The sequence below is a fragment of the Oncorhynchus gorbuscha genome, unplaced genomic scaffold (genome assembly GCF_021184085.1).
Source record: "Oncorhynchus gorbuscha isolate QuinsamMale2020 ecotype Even-year unplaced genomic scaffold, OgorEven_v1.0 Un_scaffold_203:::fragment_2:::debris, whole genome shotgun sequence".
NCBI lineage: Eukaryota > Metazoa > Chordata > Actinopteri > Salmoniformes > Salmonidae > Oncorhynchus > Oncorhynchus gorbuscha.
In genome coordinates, this window is record NW_025745025.1 from 98160 (window position 1) to 118418 (window position 20259).

Sequence of the window (20259 nt, forward strand, 5' to 3'; positions counted from 1 at the left end):
ACAAACAGAATACACACACACCAGAATCCACACACAACAGAATACACACACACACTGCAAAAACCACACACACCCCCTTCCCACACACACACAGGAGAAACCACACGCGCACACACACACACACACAGGAGAAACCACACGCACACACACAGGAGAAACCGCACGCACACACACTCACACACAGGAGAAACCGCACGCACACACACTCACACACAGGAGAAACCACACTCACACACAGGAGAAACCACACGCGCACGCACACAGGAGAAACCACACGCGCACGCACACAGGAGAAACCACACGCGCACGCACACAGGAGAAACCACACGCGCACGCACACAGGAGAAACCACACGCGCACGCACACAGGAGAAACCACACGCGCACGCACACAGGAGAAACCACACGCGCACGCACACAGGAGAAACCACACGCGCACACACACACACACACACAGGAGAAACCACACGCACACACACAGGAGAAACCACACGCACACACAGGAGAAACCACACGCACACACAGGAGAAACCACACGCGCACACAGGAGAAACCACACGCACACACACGAGAAACCACACACACACACACGAGAAACCACACACACACACACACACGAGAAACCACACACACACACACACGAGAAACCACACACACACACACACACACGAGAAACCACACACACACACACACGAGAAACCACACACACACACACACACGAAACCACACACACACACACGAGAAACCACACACACACACAGGAGAAACCACACACACACACACACACACACACACACACACAGGAGAAAGCACACACACACAAACACAGCAGAAACCACACACACACACAAACACAGCAGAAACCACACACACACACACACAGGAGAAACCACACGCACACACACAGGAGAAACCACACGCACACACACAGGAGAAACCACACGCACAGGAGAAACCACACGCACACACACACACAGGAGAAACCACACGCACACACAGGAGAAACCACACGCACACACAGGAGAAACCACACGCACACACAGGAGAAACCACACGCACACACAGGAGAAACCACACGCACACACAGCAGAAACCACACGCACACACAGCAGAAACCACACACACACACACACACACACACACACACACACACAGCAGAAACCACACACACACACAGCAGAAACCACACACACACACAGCAGAAACCACACACACACGCAGCAGAAACCACACACACACGCAGCAGAAACCACACACACACGCAGCAGAAACCACACACACACGCAGCAGAAACCACACACACGCAGCAGAAACCACACACACGCAGCAGAAACCACACACACACGCAGCAGAAACCACACACACACGCAGCAGAAACCACACACACACAGCAGAAACCACACACACACACACAGCAGAAACCACACACACACACAGCAGAAATCACACACACACACAGCAGAAATCACACACACAGCAGAAACAACACACACACACAGCCGAAATCACACACACACACAGCAGAAACCACACACACACACAGCAGAAACCACACACGCACAGCAAAACACACAGCAGAAACAAAACACAAACACACAGCAGAAACCACACACACACACAGCAGAAACCACACACACACACAGCAGAAACCACACACACACACACACACACACACAGCAGAAACCAGAAACCACACACACACACACAGCAGAAACCACACACACACACACAGCAGAAACCACACACACACACAGCAGAAACCACACACACACAGCAGAAACCACACACACACACACACACACACACACACACACACACACACACACACACACACACACACACACACACACAGCAAAAACAACACACACAGCAAAAACCACACACACACAGCAGAAACCACACACACACGCAGCAGAAACCACACACACACACGCAGCAGAAACCACACACACACACACGCAGCAGAAACCACACACACACACACGCAGCAGAAACCACACACACACACACGCAGCAGAAACCACACACACAGCAGAAACCACACACACACACACAGCAGAAACCACACACACACACAGCAGAAACCACACACACACACACACAGCAGAAACCACACACACACACACACAGCAGAAACCACACACACACACACAGCAGAAATCACACACACACACACACAGCAGAAATCACACACACAGCAGAAACAACACACACACACAGCCGAAATCACACAGACAAAGCAGAAACCACACACACACACACAGCAGAAACCACACACACACACACAGCAAGAAACCACACACACAGCAGAAACCACACACACACAGCAAAACACACAGCAGAAACAAAACACAAACACACAGCAGAAACCACACAGACACACAGCAGAAACCACACACACACACACACACACACACACACACACACAGCATAAACCACACACACAGCAGAAACTACACACAAACACACACAACAGAAACCACACACACACACAGCAGAATCAACACACAGCAGAAACCACAGAGACAGACACACACACACAGCAGAAACCACACAGACAGACACACACACACAGCAGAAACCACAAACACACAGCAGAAACCACACAGACACACACACACACACACACACACACACACAGCAGAAACCACACACACACACAGCAGAAACCACACACACACAGCAGAAACAAAACACACAAACACACAGCAGAAACCACACAGACAGACACACACACACACAGCAGAAACCACACACACACAGCAGAAACCACACACACACACAGCAGAAACCACACACACACACAGCAGAAACCACACACACACACACACAGCAGAAACCACACACACACACACACAGCAGAAACCACACACACACACACACAGCAGAAACCACACACACACACACAGCAGAAACCACACACACACACACAGCAGAAACCACACACACACAGCAGAAACCACACACACACACAGCAGAAACCACACACACACACAGCAGAAACCACACACACACACAGCAGAAACCACACACACACACAGCAGAAACCACACACACACACAGCAGAAACCACACACACACACAGCAGAAACCACACACACAGACACACAGCAGAAACCACACCGATTTCAAGTTTTCATAACAATCGGAAATCTGTAATTTTGGACACCGATTTTACATTTTTTTTATATACCTTTATTTAACTAGGCAAGTCAGTTTAGAACACATTCTTATTTTCAATGACGGCCTGGGAACGGTGGGTTAACTGCCTCGTTCAGGGGCAGAACGACAGATTTGTACCTTGTCAGCTCAGGGGATCCAATCTTGCAACCTTCCAGTTAACTAATCCAACGCAATAACCACCTGCCTCTTGTTGCACTCCACAAGGAGACTGCCTGTTGTGCCAATGCAGTAAGTCAGGGTAAGTTGCTAGCTAGCATTAAACTTATCTTATAAAAAACAATCAATCATAATCACTACACATGGTTGACAATATTACTAGATATTATCTAGTGTGTCCTGCGTTGCATATAATCTGACTGAGCATACAAGCATACAAGTATCTAAGTATCTGACTGAGCGGTGGTAGGCAGAACAGGCGTGTAACATTCATTCAAACAGCACTTTTGTGCGTTTTGCCAGCAGCTCTTCGTTGTGCGTCAAGCATTGTGCTGTTTATGACTTCAAGCCTATCAACTCTCGAGATGAGGCTGGTGTAACCGAAGTGAAATGGTTAGCTAGTTAGCGCGCGCTAATAGCGTTTCAAACGTCACTCGCTCTGAGCCTTCTAGTAGTTGTTCCCCGCACTCTGCATGGGTAACGCTGCTTCGATGGAGGAACGAGGAGAGGGATGGAAGCTATACTGTTACACTGGCAATACTAAAGTGCCTATAAGAACATTAATAGTCAAAGGTTAATGAAATACAAATGGTATAGAGAGAAATAGTCCTATAATTCCTATAATAACTACAACCTACAACTTCTTACCTGGGAATATTGAAGACTCATGTTAAAAGGAACCACCAGCTTTCATATGTTCTCATGTTCTGAGCAAGGAACTGAAACGTTAGCTTTCTTACATGGCACATATTGCATTATTTAAACCAAATTGAACATGTTTAATGATTTATTTGAGGCTAAATTGATTTTATTGATAAGTTAAAATAAAAGTGTTCATTTTTCATTCAGTATTGATGTAATTGTCATCATAACAAATATATATATAAAAAAATATATTAATCGGTATCTGCTTTTTTTGGTCCTCTAATAAATCGGTATCGGCGTTTAAAAAGCAGAATCGGTCGACCTCTTAACACACACACCAGCACCAGCAACCACACACACACACAGAAAGGGATAATCAGAGAGGTTCCTCTCCCTCTATTAAATAAACTAGCTGATCAGTCAATCACCCACACCTCTTAGCCCTGCTGGAAGTAAAAGGCCTGCTGACGTTTTAGCCTCATTTATGCTAATCCCATTTCACAGCTCAGCCACAACAGAGCAGTGAGTAGCCCTTTCTCTCCCTCTCCCCTCTGTCCTTCTCCTTCCCACTCTAAATCATTTTTTACCACTATTTGTTTACACCTAAACTCTCCCTCGCTTCTCTCCTCTCTCTGCAAGACAATGACTCACAGACAGAAACACACACACCCAGCTAAGCCTGTATAACCACTGGCACAGTAGCATAGACACACCAATCTTGCACAATCACAGTGAAAATATAGATGCAAACACACAGGTAGCATGTATCAACCCAGCCTGGATTCCACACAATGTAACGCCACCATCCCACACTGCAATGTCAACCATCAGTCCCACTAGACTGCATCTATGGTTACTTCAGGTCTAAGGGACTGCTATGTTAGCTTAGCTTCACACACACCTTCTAATCGACAGTCTAAGACAAAGACAGTAAATCCCTTTACCGTACACCCCCCCCCCACCCCCAGACAGACAGTCACACAGACCACAGGACTTAGCAGAGAGAGCAGAGGGAACATTCATCTCTATGAAGCTCCCTGTTAAGTCGTGATTCCCACCAACATGTCTGACGCGGGGATACCCTGCTCTTCCTGCTCTGCTCGGCTGACAGCCGACACCTGGGAGTTCACCTGTTCAGGTGGCTTCCTGTACACGGTGCCAGATACACACACACACACACCACGCCTTGTATATAACACACAACGCTCAGAACGCAGGGTAATGGCTAAATATACAGCTGTGATGCCACGGGAGGGGTGCGACATACATTCACCATGCTAAGACAAAACACACAAGCATTCATACACACACACACACACACACAGAGTTATAAGTGAGCTCTTGTTCCTTGTGAATGTCAAATATGTCAAATATTTACCATGAACTTTGACTGTTCCACATACTTAACTCACTCACTACACATACCTGCAGCACACACCTCAGTTGCTCTCCATCTTCCTTCTCCCTGCCTGTCCATCTTCCTTCTCTCTCCCTGTCCATCTTCCTTCTCTCTCCCTGTCCATCTTCCTTCTCTCTCCCTGTCCATCTTCCTTCTCTCTCCCTGTCCATCTTCCTTCTCTCTCCCTGTCCATCTTCCTTCTCTCTCCCTGTCCATCTTCCTTCTCTCTCCCTGTCCATCTTCCTTCTCTCTCCCTGTCCATCTTCCTTCTCACTCCCTGTCCATCTTCCTTCTCTCTCCCTGTCCATCTTCCTTCTCTCTCCCTGTCCATCTTCCTTCTCTCTCCCTGTCCATCTTCCTTCTCTCTCCCTGTCCATCTTCCTTCTCTCTCCCTGTCCATCTTCCTTCTCTCTCCCTGTCCATCTTCCTTCTCTCTCCCTGTCCATCTTCCTTCTCTCTCCCTCTCTCTAAGTGTATTCAACTGAGCTAGTAGTAGCGTCTTGTAGCCTAAACCAAGTAGTCTCACCTCCCCACTGCTATGCTGCATCATATGTTATGTAATGTTGTAATGTCATGCTAAGGCACTCACCATGTCCATCAGGGTCATGATGTGGCCATCACTGCACCAGGAAGAGAAGCGTGTGTGACCCCAAAACCTGCAGGCAGGAGAGAAAAGTTTACAGGAGAAACACACAGAGCTGACTCACATCTGCTGTCTGTGCCTGGGCATGCATGGTGTCATGCGTGTCGGCCAGGTGGGTCAGAGCTGGCAGCAGGACTGGCACTCTGCAGCTCTACTGCTGCGCTGATCGTCTCACACACACACCTCACCACAGATTATCCTTCTCTCTCTTGCTCCAACTTTCTGGCTCTCACACAGAGAAGTGCATACACCGCAAGATACACCGCAAAGATACACACTTTTATATTGCTCAAATACCAGGACAAATACCAGGACAAATACCAGGACACATACCAGGACACATACCAGGACACATACCAGGGCAAATACCAGGACAAATACCAGGACAAATACCAGGACAAATACCAGGACACATACCAGGACAAATACCAGGACACATACCAGGACACATCAAATCAAAATCAAATCAAATTTATTTATATAGCCCTTCGTACATCAGCTGATATCTCAAAGTGCTGTACAGAAACCCAGCCTAAAACCCCATAACAGCAAACAATGCAGGTGTAAATACCAGGACAAATCACCTCCTGCCCTTCCCTGTCCTCTCCCCTCCTGCCCTCCCTGTCCTCTCACCTCCTGCCCTCCCACCTCCTGGTCCTCCCACCTCCATGTCCTCCCTGTCCTCTCACCTCCTGCCCTCCCTGTCCTCTCACCTCCTGCCCTCCCTGTCCTCTCACCTCCTGCCCTTCCCTCTCACCTCCTGCCCTTCCCTGCCCTCTCACCTCCTGCCCTTCCCTGCCCTCTCACCCCCTGTCCTCTCACCTCCTGTCCTCACCTCACCTGTCCTCCCTGTCCTCTCACCTCCTGCCCTGTCCTCCCTGTCCTCTCACCTCCTGCCCTCCCCGTCCTCTCACCTCCTGCCCTCCCTGTCCTCTCACCTCCTGCCCTCCCTGTCCTCTCACCTCCTGCCCTCCCTGTCCTCTCACCCCCTGTCCTCTCACCTCCTGTCCTCTCACCTCCTGTCCTCTCACCTCCTGTCCTCCCTGTCCTCTCACCTCCTGCCCTGTCCTCCCCGTCCTCTCACCTCCTGCCCTCCCCATCCTCTCACCTCCTGCCCTCCCCATCCTCTCACCTCCTGCCCTTCCCGTCCTCTCACCTCACCTCCTGTCCTCTCACCTCACCTCCTGCCCTCCCTGTCCTCTCACCTCCTGCCCTCCCTGTCCTCTCACCTCACCTCCTGTCCTCCCCTCTCACCTCCTGCCCTCCCTGTCCTCCCCTCTCACCTCCTGCCCTCCCTGTCCTCTCACCTCCTGCCCTCCCTGTCCTCTCACCTCCTGCCCTCCCTGTCCTCTCACCTCCTGCCCTCCCTGTCCTCTCACCTCCTGCCCTCCCTGTCCTCTCACCTCCTCTCCTGTCCTCACCTCACCTGCCCTGTCCTCCCCTCTCACCTCCTGCCCTGTCCTCCCCTCTCACCTCCTGCCCTGTCCTCCCCTCTCACCTCCTGCCCTGTCCTGCCCTCTCACCTCCTGCCCTCTCACCTCCTGCCCTCTCCTCCTCTCTCACCTCCTGCCCTCCCTCCTCCCCACCCTCTGCAGTGTTCTCTCGTTTGTGACTACCTCCCTCCACCCCTCTGGTCGCTCCCACACTCTGTCCACATCCCTCCTTAGCTCATGCTGTGAGGACATTTCCCTGCGGCTCAAAACATTGTGAGAAATCCCAGCGGTCAGAGGGAGCCTTGTGAGGCCCTGTGCCCCACAGAGACAGAGGGAACACAACACACACTTCCCTTTCTCCCGAAGGAGCTGGATACGCCCGGCTAAAATGTAGGCACCACTGAAATAGCACAATGCAAATATTTCAATTTGATGTGCAACAACAAAATAAATACACATTGTATCACACACATTGAAACATTCCAGTCTATCATGCAAACATTTCTGATGGTCTGTCATACAACTGGATATTGTGATGTTAAATCTATGTGGTCCATTTCTATACTATACACTTCCCCTCCCCCCAATCATTTTCTGGTGAGCAGCAAGAGCGTGTGGTCATTTAAAAAAAAATTATATACCCCTTTTTCTCCCCAATTTCGTAGTGTCCAATTGTTTAGTAGCTACTATCTTGTCTCATCGCTACAACTCCCGTACGGGCTCGGGAGAGACGGAGGTTGAAAGTCATGCGTCCTCCGATGCACAACCCAACCAAGCCGCACTGCGTGCATCCAACGTGGAAGCCAGCCGCACCAACGTGTCGGAGGAAACACCTGCACCTGGCAACCTTGGTTAGGGTGCACTGCACCCGGCCTGCCACAGGAGTCGCTGGTGCGCGATGAGTCAAGGATATCCCTACCAGCCAAGCCCTCCCAAACCTGGACGACGCTGGGCCAATTGTGCGTCGCCCCACGGACCTCCCGGGCGCGGCCGGTTGCGACAGAGCCCGGGCGCGAACCCAGAGTCTCTGGTGGCACAGCTGGCACTGCAGTACAGCGCCCTTAACCACTGCGCCACCTGGGAGGCCCTCGTGTGGTAATTTTTGATGGCGTGAGACCAAGACATTGATTCGTGATCCTGAGGAATGGGAGGAGCATGGGGACAGAGAGAGCAGATTTAGCTGAGCTCAAAGTCTGTCTGTTTTGTGTCTAACATACTGTACACACACCTCGAATAAGGTCCTACTGACCCAAGGCTTACACAATAAAAGCTGCAGAGGGCATATGTGTGGAAGTTATTCTTATCTTTGATGATTACATCACACACACCCACCTCCTCTCCTGTCTTGTAGGCCAACATTAGCCCTGTGGAGAGAACATGAACCACGGTCTGTCCCTGAATTACCTCACTTTACCCCGGTGTGTCATTCCCGTGGAATTTTAAACACACTGGCAAAGACCTGCCTAATTAAAGTGCACAGGCAGACACAGAAACACATGTATTATAGACACGCAGGCACATTCACAGACACACAAGTTACACAGAAGCTGGTAGACACAGAGAGTTTCACTGAGACTGGGCAGAAGGATCATATGGAACCTTAGTGGGGAACAAAGTAATGAGACATTCTGGAAGTGTTCTGGAACGATAAAGGAGCCCAGGGTTCTGGAACCTTGGAACCGCACCAGACCAGAAGACAAACCTACCAGCTGGAACTGTACAATCACATTCTGGCCATGCAAAAAGAGAGACGGCATGCCATCTACCTAACCTCATCCATTACCCCTTAATTAAGAACAAATAGCTCATGATTTGGCTCATTCTGGTTGCATTCATTAGGGCAAACCTCAAAACATTTTTTCTTCCGATTTGGTGCCGGATGCTCACAACCCTGCTGACAATATTGACTGTTTTAGTGGTGTCAACTGCAGACCAACTGCCAGGCTAGTGGCTACCATGGTTCTGGGTACTAGCAGAGACTGTGGTTCTGTCTCCAACTCCCCACCTAGGGCCAGGGGGAACAGCCTGTACACAGAACGAACTGTCTAGCAACGCACAGCAACACGAAGGACGAGTGTCAGATGGGCAATCCACAGTAACACGAAGGACGAGTGTCAGATGGGCAATCCACAGTAACAGTGACACTGAGACTCAGATGATGTCTCACTTTAAAATTAATGTCAAGCAAAAAACAATGATTGCAGAGTTAAACAAAACATACAACTCTGAACAAGGACTACTTCTAACAATCTCCACTGAATTGTACAAAAGTAAATGTACTTTAAGAACAGTGCAGATGCCAGGTTTGGTACCAGAACGGCGGTTTGTGCTGTTGGTGCTGTTGGTGCCGTTGGTGCTGTTGGTGCTGTTATTCTGTTAACAAACTTGGCATCTGCACTGTTCTTCAAGTAACTGTGTTTGTCAAATTTGAGAGGAAATTGTTAAAAGTAGTCTTTTGTGCATAGAGCTGCATTTTAAAGTGAGAAATCGAATTCTCAGCATCACTCTGTGGAATAGCCCAACTACGGCCTGACCCAGATGTGAGTATAGCCCAACTACGGCCTGACCCAGATGTGAGTATAGCCCAACTACGGCCTGAACCAGATGTGAGTATAGCCCAACTACGGCCTGACCCAGATGTGAGTATAGCCCAACTACGGCCTGACCCAGATGTGAGTATAGCCCAACTACGGCCTGACCCAGATGTGAGTATAGCCCAACTACGGCCTGACCCAGATGTGAGTAAAGCCCAACTACGGCCTGAACCAGATGTGAGTATAGCCCAACTACGGCCTGACCCAGATGTGAGTATAGCCCAACTACGGCCTGACCCAGATGTGAGTATAGCCCAACTACGGCCTGACCCAGATGTGAGTATAGCCCAACACACACACGCACAAAACACACCAGCAGCCTGTATTCTGTGGGCTTGTAGGACATGCCAGGTTCAATACTGACCGTTTCTAGACCTCAGCTGTTAAAGCAGCTATACAGCGTGTAGCTACAGAGAGGAGAGGCACATGACAAAAGAGATTGGAGAGTCTAAGAAGTCAGCTGTTAAAGTTTAAAGACAGATTTGGTGGGATGGTTAAACGGAGAGGCACATGACAAAAGGGATTGGAGAGTCTAAGAAGTCAGCTGGAGTTTAAAGACAGATTTGGTGGGATGGTTAAACGGAGAGGAATATTATCTGGGACAGACAGTGGCGTTCGCCATGCTGGGGAATGGGTTTCTATAGTGAGTCATAGCCAATGTCTGAAAGACTGGTTCCTCATGTCGTGTAACTGTTCCGTTTCCCCTACTTACCTACCTACAGTGTGTGGGTGTGTGTTGGTGTGCCTTGCCTTAATGACGCCCTGCTGTCAGTCACGTACGTACGTGTGTGTGGCTAAAGCACATCATGCATCTCTCTCTAAACACGTAGGGCTGGATTCAATCCGTACTGCTAAAGTATCGTGGAAGAGCACCATTCATGTCATGATCATTTCCGATTGAGCTGGCATATGCAGTAGGGCCGGGACGATACAAGTATCGCGATACTCATTAGTATCGTGGCAAGGAAACAGAACACAAAGCAGATTTCACTTCTTTAGGAAAACTGTTGGAAACAAACATCATTATGTTGTCATCTAGTCACATTTATTTCTTTTCCAAGCTATAGCACACTTTATTTTACAGACAGCAGGTTTTTAAAGGTCCAAAAAGTTTGGTCTGCTTCGTGTTTTCATTTGCCACAGAAAAAGCATTGCAATAATGGTATTGTCACAGCCCTAATATGCAGCGTTTACAACGAATGCTTCTCCGCGACCACGGGAACAATGCTTTTTACTGTCAATCGTGCTATAAAACAGATCTTCAGCACCACAGATTGAATAGATCCCTAACACACATTTCTCTCCTACTAATCATCCCATATTGATGTGAGGACAGTTTTACCCCGGGATTTTAATTTGAAAAGCCACGAAGTGAACTATACAGGAAACATGAGCCAAATTCACTAAGGAGAAAAATAAATTGTCCTTAATACACCCATATCCATTTCCCTGTCCTCTTCCTTGCAGTGGTTTTTGGTTAACAGTCTATGGATTAGATAACAGATAAATAAACCGTGTGGATGGTTCTCAGGCAGAACACCCTGAGCCTCCTGTGTCTTCACCATGTATAGATCACAGATAGCACTGCTAGGCCAAAACAATCCAGGGTCATCTCTTCTCCCCTCACAGCCTTGAATGTTCAACAGGCATTGAAACGGGCAAAGGTAGTGTGTGTGTGTGTGTGTGTGTGTGTGTGTGTGTGTGTGTGTGTGTGTGTGTGTGTGTGTGTGTGTGTGTGTGTGTGTGTGTGTGTGTGTGTGTGTGTGTGTGTGTGTGTGTGTGTGTGTGTGTGTGTGTGTGTGTGTGTGTGTGTGTGTGTGTGTGTGAGACAGACTATAGTGATTGATTGATTACCTTAGTAGGTCCCCAGCCCTCTCAGTAGGGCCTCATATGGAGATCCATCCCTTGGGTCCCCAGAGCCACAACCTTTGAACCCTGACTCCTCCCACTCAGACAAAGCCACCTGAACACAGGAGCTGATCCTTGCTCAGTCACGAGCAACACCCTCACAGACACAGGTCACCGTAGCCAAACACACACCTAAGAGAGACAGTTGTTTTACTCATCCAATAAACCGCCTGTTGCATAAAGACATGTTACACTGCCATGAACGATACAACAGCGCCAATTCTTCAAATGTGAACTAGTTCAGCCCCTCTTTAGTAGAATATATTCTATCTAGGAATGAGTTTCCCCTCTCTAGAACTACCCTAGCTGAATGGTTAAATGGTCTCCAACCCTGGTCCTGGAGACCTAAGGGGTGTTCAAGCTTTTCTTCTTGCCCAGAGCTCTTACAACTCAACTTCATAGACTGTTCTCTATGCTACTGCACAGCAAGCGAAACTGGAGCGTCAAGTCTAGGACCAAAAGGCTCCTTAACAGCTTCTATCCCCAAGCCATAAGACTGCTGAACAATGAATCAAATGGCCACCGGACTATTTACATATACACACACACACGTCCCATTCGTTTTTACAGTGCTGCTACTAGCTGTTTATTATCTATGCAGTCACATACTTTGACTCGGTACCGGTACCCCCTGTATATAGCCTTGTTATTGATATGTCATTATCTTCTTACTTTTTCATTCTTTTTTTCCCCTTAATTGATTTAGTAAATATTTTCTTAACTCTATTTCATTCATTTCATTGTTGGTTAAGGGCTTGTAAAGTAAGCATTTCACTCTAAGGTCTACACCTGTATTCAGCGCATGTGACAAATAAAATGATTTGATGAGCCGATTCAGGTGTATTAGTGCTGGAACAAAAAAGAGAGAAGATTTCAGTCCAGAAGGGGCAGCGTATGTCTACTGGTTCATATTGTCGCCGTCAGACATATTAAGGTTCAGGGTAACCAGGTGTTTGGACTCTAGCCAATCAATAACAATAATTGATCAATTACGTGACTGGGAGAAACGAAAATCAGCAGGACTGTGGCCGTTGACACACACATTCAATACCACTTAATCGTGTAGGCCTATCTGGCCTTGGTTAGTTTACATATCGGGCATTATCAGTGATATCACTTGATTTCAAGTGCTCCAATTGCAGAATGGCCAATACAAGAGGTTACAGCCAGATAGGGTACTGTAGCCCTATAACTGTATAGCTAGTCTACTACCGCATTACATTGCCAGCCATAAATACACTGTCAAATAACATAACCCCCCCCCCCCCCCCGAAATCCCAGCGTCTCACTGGCCAGTATTTGGCGGCCTCAGTACTCCAGGGCGCTCCAAACTCCAGCAACTTTTTTATCCTAAAAAAAAGTTGTTCCTGTTTCACCAGAGTTGGGGGGAAGGGACTATACTGCGCTCTCCTCTCCTCTCCTCTCACTCACACAGCCCCGGACAGCGCAAACAAAGTCGGCCCCGAAAGGTGGGGGGGGGTCTCACGGCTTTTGCCACGGCATAACCCTGCTTGTCCAAATCAGAGCCCACAAAACAGACAACAATTAAAGGGAAACATTTGAAGCTTTGTCTAAGAGAAATATAAAGCCACTCCCACGACAGTCAGTGTTACATTTTGAAGTTCAGTACTGTAACAATGTAACAATGTTGTCGTGAACGAAATTCGCTTGAGCTTATTACCACGTAGGATATAGGTTCTCTGTGTGGATAGCCAAATAGGGTAGGGGCTACATATTTGTTAGGCCATTTAGTGAACCTAAAATAGCCTACGCCTTTTTAAAGAAAATATTCATTGTATTGTATAATGCCTGCGCCGAATTGTGTTGAAGAATGTGGCACATGCATGTTGCACCGTATTTTCAGTTTCGCGAAACACGATCGGTCCTCCTCTTGTATAGTGTTAAAAAAATATATATTCCTCCGCGCGTAATAACACATCCTGTCAACGTTGTGTGAAATAATCCGCTGTTTTCACAAAATATTTTTTTAAATCACCGTTGATGTGAAAAAACGATCACTCCTTGTGTCAAACCAGGTACGGCGGGTTTTATGGCCATCCTTCGGGAACAGGGGTACAGCGGATACCGGACTGAGATGTCCCTGGGAGGAGGACCCGCGTGTAGCCTTGCCAAGAGGCAAGCGGCCACAGCGACACTTTCCCCGAAAACTCACCTGGAATGATTCCTCGGGCCTGCTTCGTGTAGTAGGCTACGTTCTATAGCCTGATTGTAGTAATCAAATAGCAACATTATTCGTCCAACGATATTAAAGAGCAATGTGTCGCCCCCTTCGCCTGAGCTTCCAGCGGTCCGTCCTACTACATTATAGCCAAGATTTCCTACTGTTTCCCCCGCCCGTCCCAGCGTGTTGGTTTAGTCCGAATTCTAAGTAGCAATTCTAGGTCAGGGCAATGTTCAGCTGCCAAACGTTGTCGAACGTTGCAGATAGAAATGTCACGAATGGCGCCAATGTGATTCCTTATTCTACGTGTTAGATGCATGTTTGTTCTACGTAGACTATTTCTATCTGGACGTTCCAAAACGTTGCGTTCTGCTGAACACACCCCTGGATATATTCATTACGACGATTCTGTTGCAAAACGCTTCGGCTGCAGAAACAGTTTACGCCAAACAGAAAATGTTTTGCAACGAAAACGAGAGTTTCTATTGGACAAATTCAAGTAGCTAATTTCCCATTCTGATTGCTTCCGTTTGGTTCTTAAATGGTAAAGGGTTTCCGTTGCAAGACGTAATGAATACACCCCTGGTCTGTGTGCCAATGAGAATGTAACTGTCGGACAGAAAACACGGACAAGTAGGCTTTTGAAAATTATAATATTATATTCCACTGGTTTGACATGAAAACGAGTATTAAAACCCAGTAAACTGTGTGTGCATAGGCTACCTAGGGCTTATAACACTACCTGCACAATATCGAACACACACAGCATAGCATTCACTGCATACTGATTAGGAATCTACTTCAACCAACTCCCTTGTCTCCCCTCTTCCTTCTCCTCTCCTGCAATGCATTTTCATTTTGATGCTACACACAGTGAGGCAGACACATTGATTTAATTTTTAAATGTGTCATGAAGTCTGACACACAGAGAAGGAAGGTGATATTATAAGATAGGCAACAAAGAGGGAAGAAGGAGATAAGGGTTGTTTCTCCGTAATAAATGTAATAGCTTACACAAACACGCACGCACACACACACACACACACGCACGCACGCACGCACGCACGCACGCACGCACGCACGCACGCACACACACACACACACACACACACACACACACACACACACACACACACACACACACACACACACACACACACACACACACACACACACACAACACACGCACACACACACACACACACACACACACACACACACACACACACACACACACACACACACACACAACCATGTACAAACGCACACACACACTCAACCATGTACAAACACACCAACTGATTCAGTCCCCAGTAGTCATAATTACACATTTGGATTACATTTGATATGTATCTTGATTAAATATTAAATAAGAGGACCACTCTGACTTCTTGTGCTTAATGTTTCTCTTCTCCTCCGAGGCCCCTGCTAGCTCCCAGCCCCCTTTCTTTCTCTGTGTGTGTCTGTGTGCGTGTGTGTGTACGTGTGTGTGTACGTGTGTGTGTCTGTGTGCGTGTGTGTGTGTGTCTGTGTGCGTGTGTGTATTCAAGACCTCCACCATTCGCCAACCTTCCAAGAGGTGTTATCAGCTATCCATTCACTCAAGAACAACAAGGTTCCTGGAGCTGACAGCATCCTGGCAGAGCTACTTAAGAAGGGAGGTTACTTCTGCACCAGAATGGTCCCTCAGTACATCACTGAGGTTTGGGACCGGAAGATCATTCCCCAACAGTGGTAGGATGCAAACATTGTCACTATCTATAAGAAAAACAGTGGCAAATTCATCTGCGGCAACAGCCAAGGGATATCTCTTCTGGCTGTTTCCGGCAAGGACCTGGCCAAGGTGATGCTACACAGGCTGGTGAATAACATCACAGAGGAACTGCTGCCAGAGTCACAATGCGGATTCCGAAAGAACAGCAGTACGGTCGACATGATATTCATGGCACGGCAACTCCAGGAGAAGTGCCGTGAACAACATCAGGACCTCTCCGAGGCCTTCGACACTGTGACCAGGGAACTACTATGGGTATTCTATCCAGAGAAATTTGTCAACATCCTTTGCCAGTTCCATGATGGGATGACGGCTCGGGTGGTCGTAGGAGGGCAAGAGTCAGTGCTGTTTGGAGTAAGCATCGGTATGATGCAGGGGGGGTGCTGGCACCTGTCCTCTTTAACATCTTCCTCCTATGTGTCACCCAGCTTCTCCACAAGGAACTTGAGGACAGCAGCAGTGTTGCGGTGGTCTTCAGGCTGGATGGAAACCTATTCAACATCAGGAGGTTCCAAGCAGCCACCAAGGTTTTGACAGAGCGTGTTCTTGAGCTGCAGTATACTGATGACTGTGCTCCTGTGGCCCACAGTCCAGAAGACCTTCAGTCCATCCTTGTAGCAGCTGTGAGGGTCTATAGCAAGATGGGACTGTCTATCAACACCACTAAGACAGAGGTGGTCTGCCAATGGAGATCCAGCCCTCCACCCACCATGTCAGTCTTCACCATTGAACACAAATCCCTGCCAATAGTCCCATCCTTCAAATACCTGGGCAGCATCGTCTCAGAGGACTGCAGCATCGTCTCAGAGGACTGCAGTATCAACTTCTAAAATTCAAAGTAGGATCAAGCAAGCATCAGCAACCTTCGGGAAACTCAGACACATGGTCTTCCAAAACAGAGATTTCCACCTCCACACCAAATTCACCGTCTATCAAGCCGTCTGCATCACCACACTTCTTTACAGCCGTGAAGCCTGGGTCACTTACAGTCGCCACAACAAGCAGCTCGAGCGATTCCACATAAGATGCCTGCAGCACATCCTGGGAATCACCTGGTGCAACCGTGTGCCTCATACAGAAATACTTGCTAAGACCAACTGCAGGAGTATGGAGGCTATGGTCACCCAACACCAACTGTGCTGGCTTGGGCATGTTATTAGAATCTCTCAGGAGCGTTTTCCGTGGAAAATCCTGTATGGCCAGCTACATCTTGGCCGGCTGTCTGCAGGGGGAGATGAAGTGCTACAAGGACCAGCTGAAAACAACACTGAAGAAGTGCAACATCAAACCCACAGACCTAGAGGATCCTGCTGCCGACCGTTCCACCTGGCGGCAGCTCTGCGAGAGCGGTGTACAAAGGTGGGAGGAAACAGTTCAGGAGACATACAACCATGCCTGCCCCGCCAACACAGACTGCATATGCCACACCTGCAATACAGTTTGTGGATCTCGGATTGGACTCTACAGTCACCAAAGAATTCATCGTTAACTCAGAAGAGGAAGTCGTCATCGGATACGATACTCTACTGTCACGTAACGTGTGTGTGTGTGCGTGCCTGTTCGTGTGCTTTCTTGTGCGTGCAAGAGTTCACGTGTTTGTGCATGACATAGTGCTTGCCACTTGCAAGACAAACAAATATCACATAATAACATTGAAATAACATTGCATCCACCATGTCACCCAACAGTTGTAGTACTGTGAGAGTGACAGTAGGAGAGTTGTCTTATTACCCATCATTCTCTACCAGCAATCAGACCGACAGACAGACCGACAGACCGACAGACAGACAGACAGACAGACAGACAGACAGACAGACAGACAGACAGACAGACAGACAGACAGACAGACAGACAGACAGACAGACAGACAGACAGACAGACAATCCCATGCTTTGAGGAAAAGTAAACAAGATCTGAGAGAAAGACCATGGGCCTTCAGAACAACTCCGCAACAGCCCACAGGACACAGGAGATTCAATTATTTAAACAGCCTGTTGTAATTGCTTATTGGAGAATCTACTAAAAATAACAGAGAGAGAGCGTCTCTAGGTACTCTACTTTACTGGAGTGTTCTGTAGGGACGAAAACTGAGAGGATGAGGGAAGAGGGTATTTGTACAGGACAACACAGATTGCAGGACAGGAGTCATGTCTCGTGTCAGGGTTGGGATTCTTTGTTGTGAAGACAGAGATAGTGTCATATGAGAGGGAGGAGCCGTGGAAGGACAAACGGAATTCTGAAAATAATCTAGAGATATTCTGTGTTTAACTGACATTCTCAGATCTACTCTCTGTCCTTTTACACACAGCTATGACCAACATAACATAAGCTCTCCTAAGCATCTCAGTGCAGACCTGCATATTTGTGACTTTTGACTAAAGAGGTCATGGTTACATTAGACATGTTGGTGTATGTTAGTGCCGATCAGTGACAGAGCATAGAACTGTGTACAGATCTCTGTCCCTCTCTCTCTGTGGATTTCAGTGTAGACTGTGCATGTTTGTGTGTGTGTGTGCGTGTCTGTGTGTGCATGTGTGTACGTGTGTACATACACTACCGTTCAAAAGTTTGGGGTCACTTAGAATTTTCCTTGTTTTTTAAAGAAAAGCACTTTTTTTATCCATTAAAATAACCTAACATTGATCAGAAATACAGTGTAGATATTGTTAATGTTGTGAATGACTATTGTAGCTGGAAACGGCAGGTTGTTTATGGAATATCTACATAGTGTCCAGAGGCCCATTATCAGCAACCATCACTCCTTTGTTCAAATGACACTTTGTGTTAGCTAATCCAAGTTGATCATTTTAAAAGGCTAATTGATCATTAGAAAACCCTTTTGCAATTATGTGAGCACAGCTGAAAATTGTTGTTCTGATTAAAGAAGCAATAAAACTGTCCTTCTTGGGCAAAAAATGTGCTTTTCTTTAAAAAACAAGGACATTTGTAAGTGACCCCAAACTTTTGAATGGTAGTGTATGTGTGTGATAAGTCCACTATGTAGTTACAGACGACTGACAGTATTCCCAGACTGGGGTGCATTAGACATGAACACTAGCAGAGCTACCAGGCTGCTGTTCTAACTCTCATGTGTTCCCACTCTCTGGCTGCTTCATTGGCTGGGAAGTTAGAACACAGTGAGGAAACAGAACAACAGGCTCCGCCCTCCTCTACTCTACCCAACTCAAACAAAATATTCATCATATATTTTGATGTGGCCTATTATACATGAAACGTACCTACATGAAAATTGGTTAAATAGTTAGGTGATTACTTGTCTCTGGTTCCGTGTGAGTGTGCGTGTGAGTGTGCGTGTGCGTGTTGCTGTATGTGTGTGAGTGTTTGGTCTGTTATCTATGTGTCTGATCTGTCTCTGTGACCATCTGAATTTGTACAGTGTGTGTGTGTGTGTGTGTGTGTGTGTGTGTGTGTGTGTGTGTGTGTGTGTGTGTGTGTGTGTGTGTGTGTGTGTGTGTGTGTGTGTGTGTGTGTGTGTGTGTGTGTGTGTGTGTGTGTGTGTGTGTGTGTGTGTGTGTGTGTGTGTGTGTGTGTGTGTGTGTGTGTGTGTGTGTGTTAAAGCAGGACACCAGCATTGACTACTCTCTCACATTACCTTCTGCATTATTTAACGCTTTAGTAAACGCTGCCATGCAGGGAGACATGCTGTAGATACACTGACAGGGGGAAAGGGGGGGGGCAGAGGGAGAGAGAAAGTGAGAGACGAAGAGAGAGAGATCCTCCTTCAGCATACGGTACTCATTCTGCTGCTGACCAGGACGAGACGAGGCCGTACTAATCGATTACCTATTCATGCCCCAGCCTGCCCAGTGAGAGGTCTTAGAGGGGATGCCATGCATGATGGGAAGACGGGGTACCCTGTCCTCGCAACACTGCTGTTCCTAAAAGAGGCTTGGTTGGCTACTTCACACACATACTCAGATAGAATGGGGCTTTATGGTCAAAGTAAAGGGATTTTTTACATATCACCCAGCACAACGACTCATTTCAATTCCCCTTCAATACAGAAAGACACAATAGACCCAACAGAGAAGCACCTCATCTTTGCTAAGAGAAACACTTTTATAGCCATGTGTGTATCCTCAGACTAGTTCCTGCTGTTGATGTTTTGGTTTTGTAAGGATGGGTTTGTAAGTGAGTTCATTAGAAGATTCTGCAGTGGTGAGAGCAGCCTCACTCGGTAGGGTTATCAAAATACTGAGCCGGTGAGCTCACTCACACACCGATGAGGTCATACACTGGAGCTCTGCTGTCCAACCAATCATCGGGCAGACTATTATCATGGTATGCAGTGTTGCTATGAGTAACAGTCAAGCACCACTACA

The 20259-nt window shown here is 47.6% G+C and overlaps 1 long non-coding RNA gene across 1 annotated transcript in view; it reads right to left on the reverse strand.

The window, feature by feature from the left end:
* LOC124017370 overlaps nucleotides 1–14377 on the reverse strand; it is a 32118-nt gene extending 17741 nt beyond the window's left edge. Inside the window, exons 1-2 of the long non-coding RNA XR_006835493.1 lie at nucleotides 14134–14377; nucleotides 5972–6038 (exon numbers count right to left, since the gene is read on the reverse strand). This is a non-coding gene — a long non-coding RNA (uncharacterized LOC124017370). The remainder of the gene's footprint in view (nucleotides 1–5971; nucleotides 6039–14133) is intronic.
* Between the last annotated feature and the right edge of the window lie 5882 nt (nucleotides 14378–20259).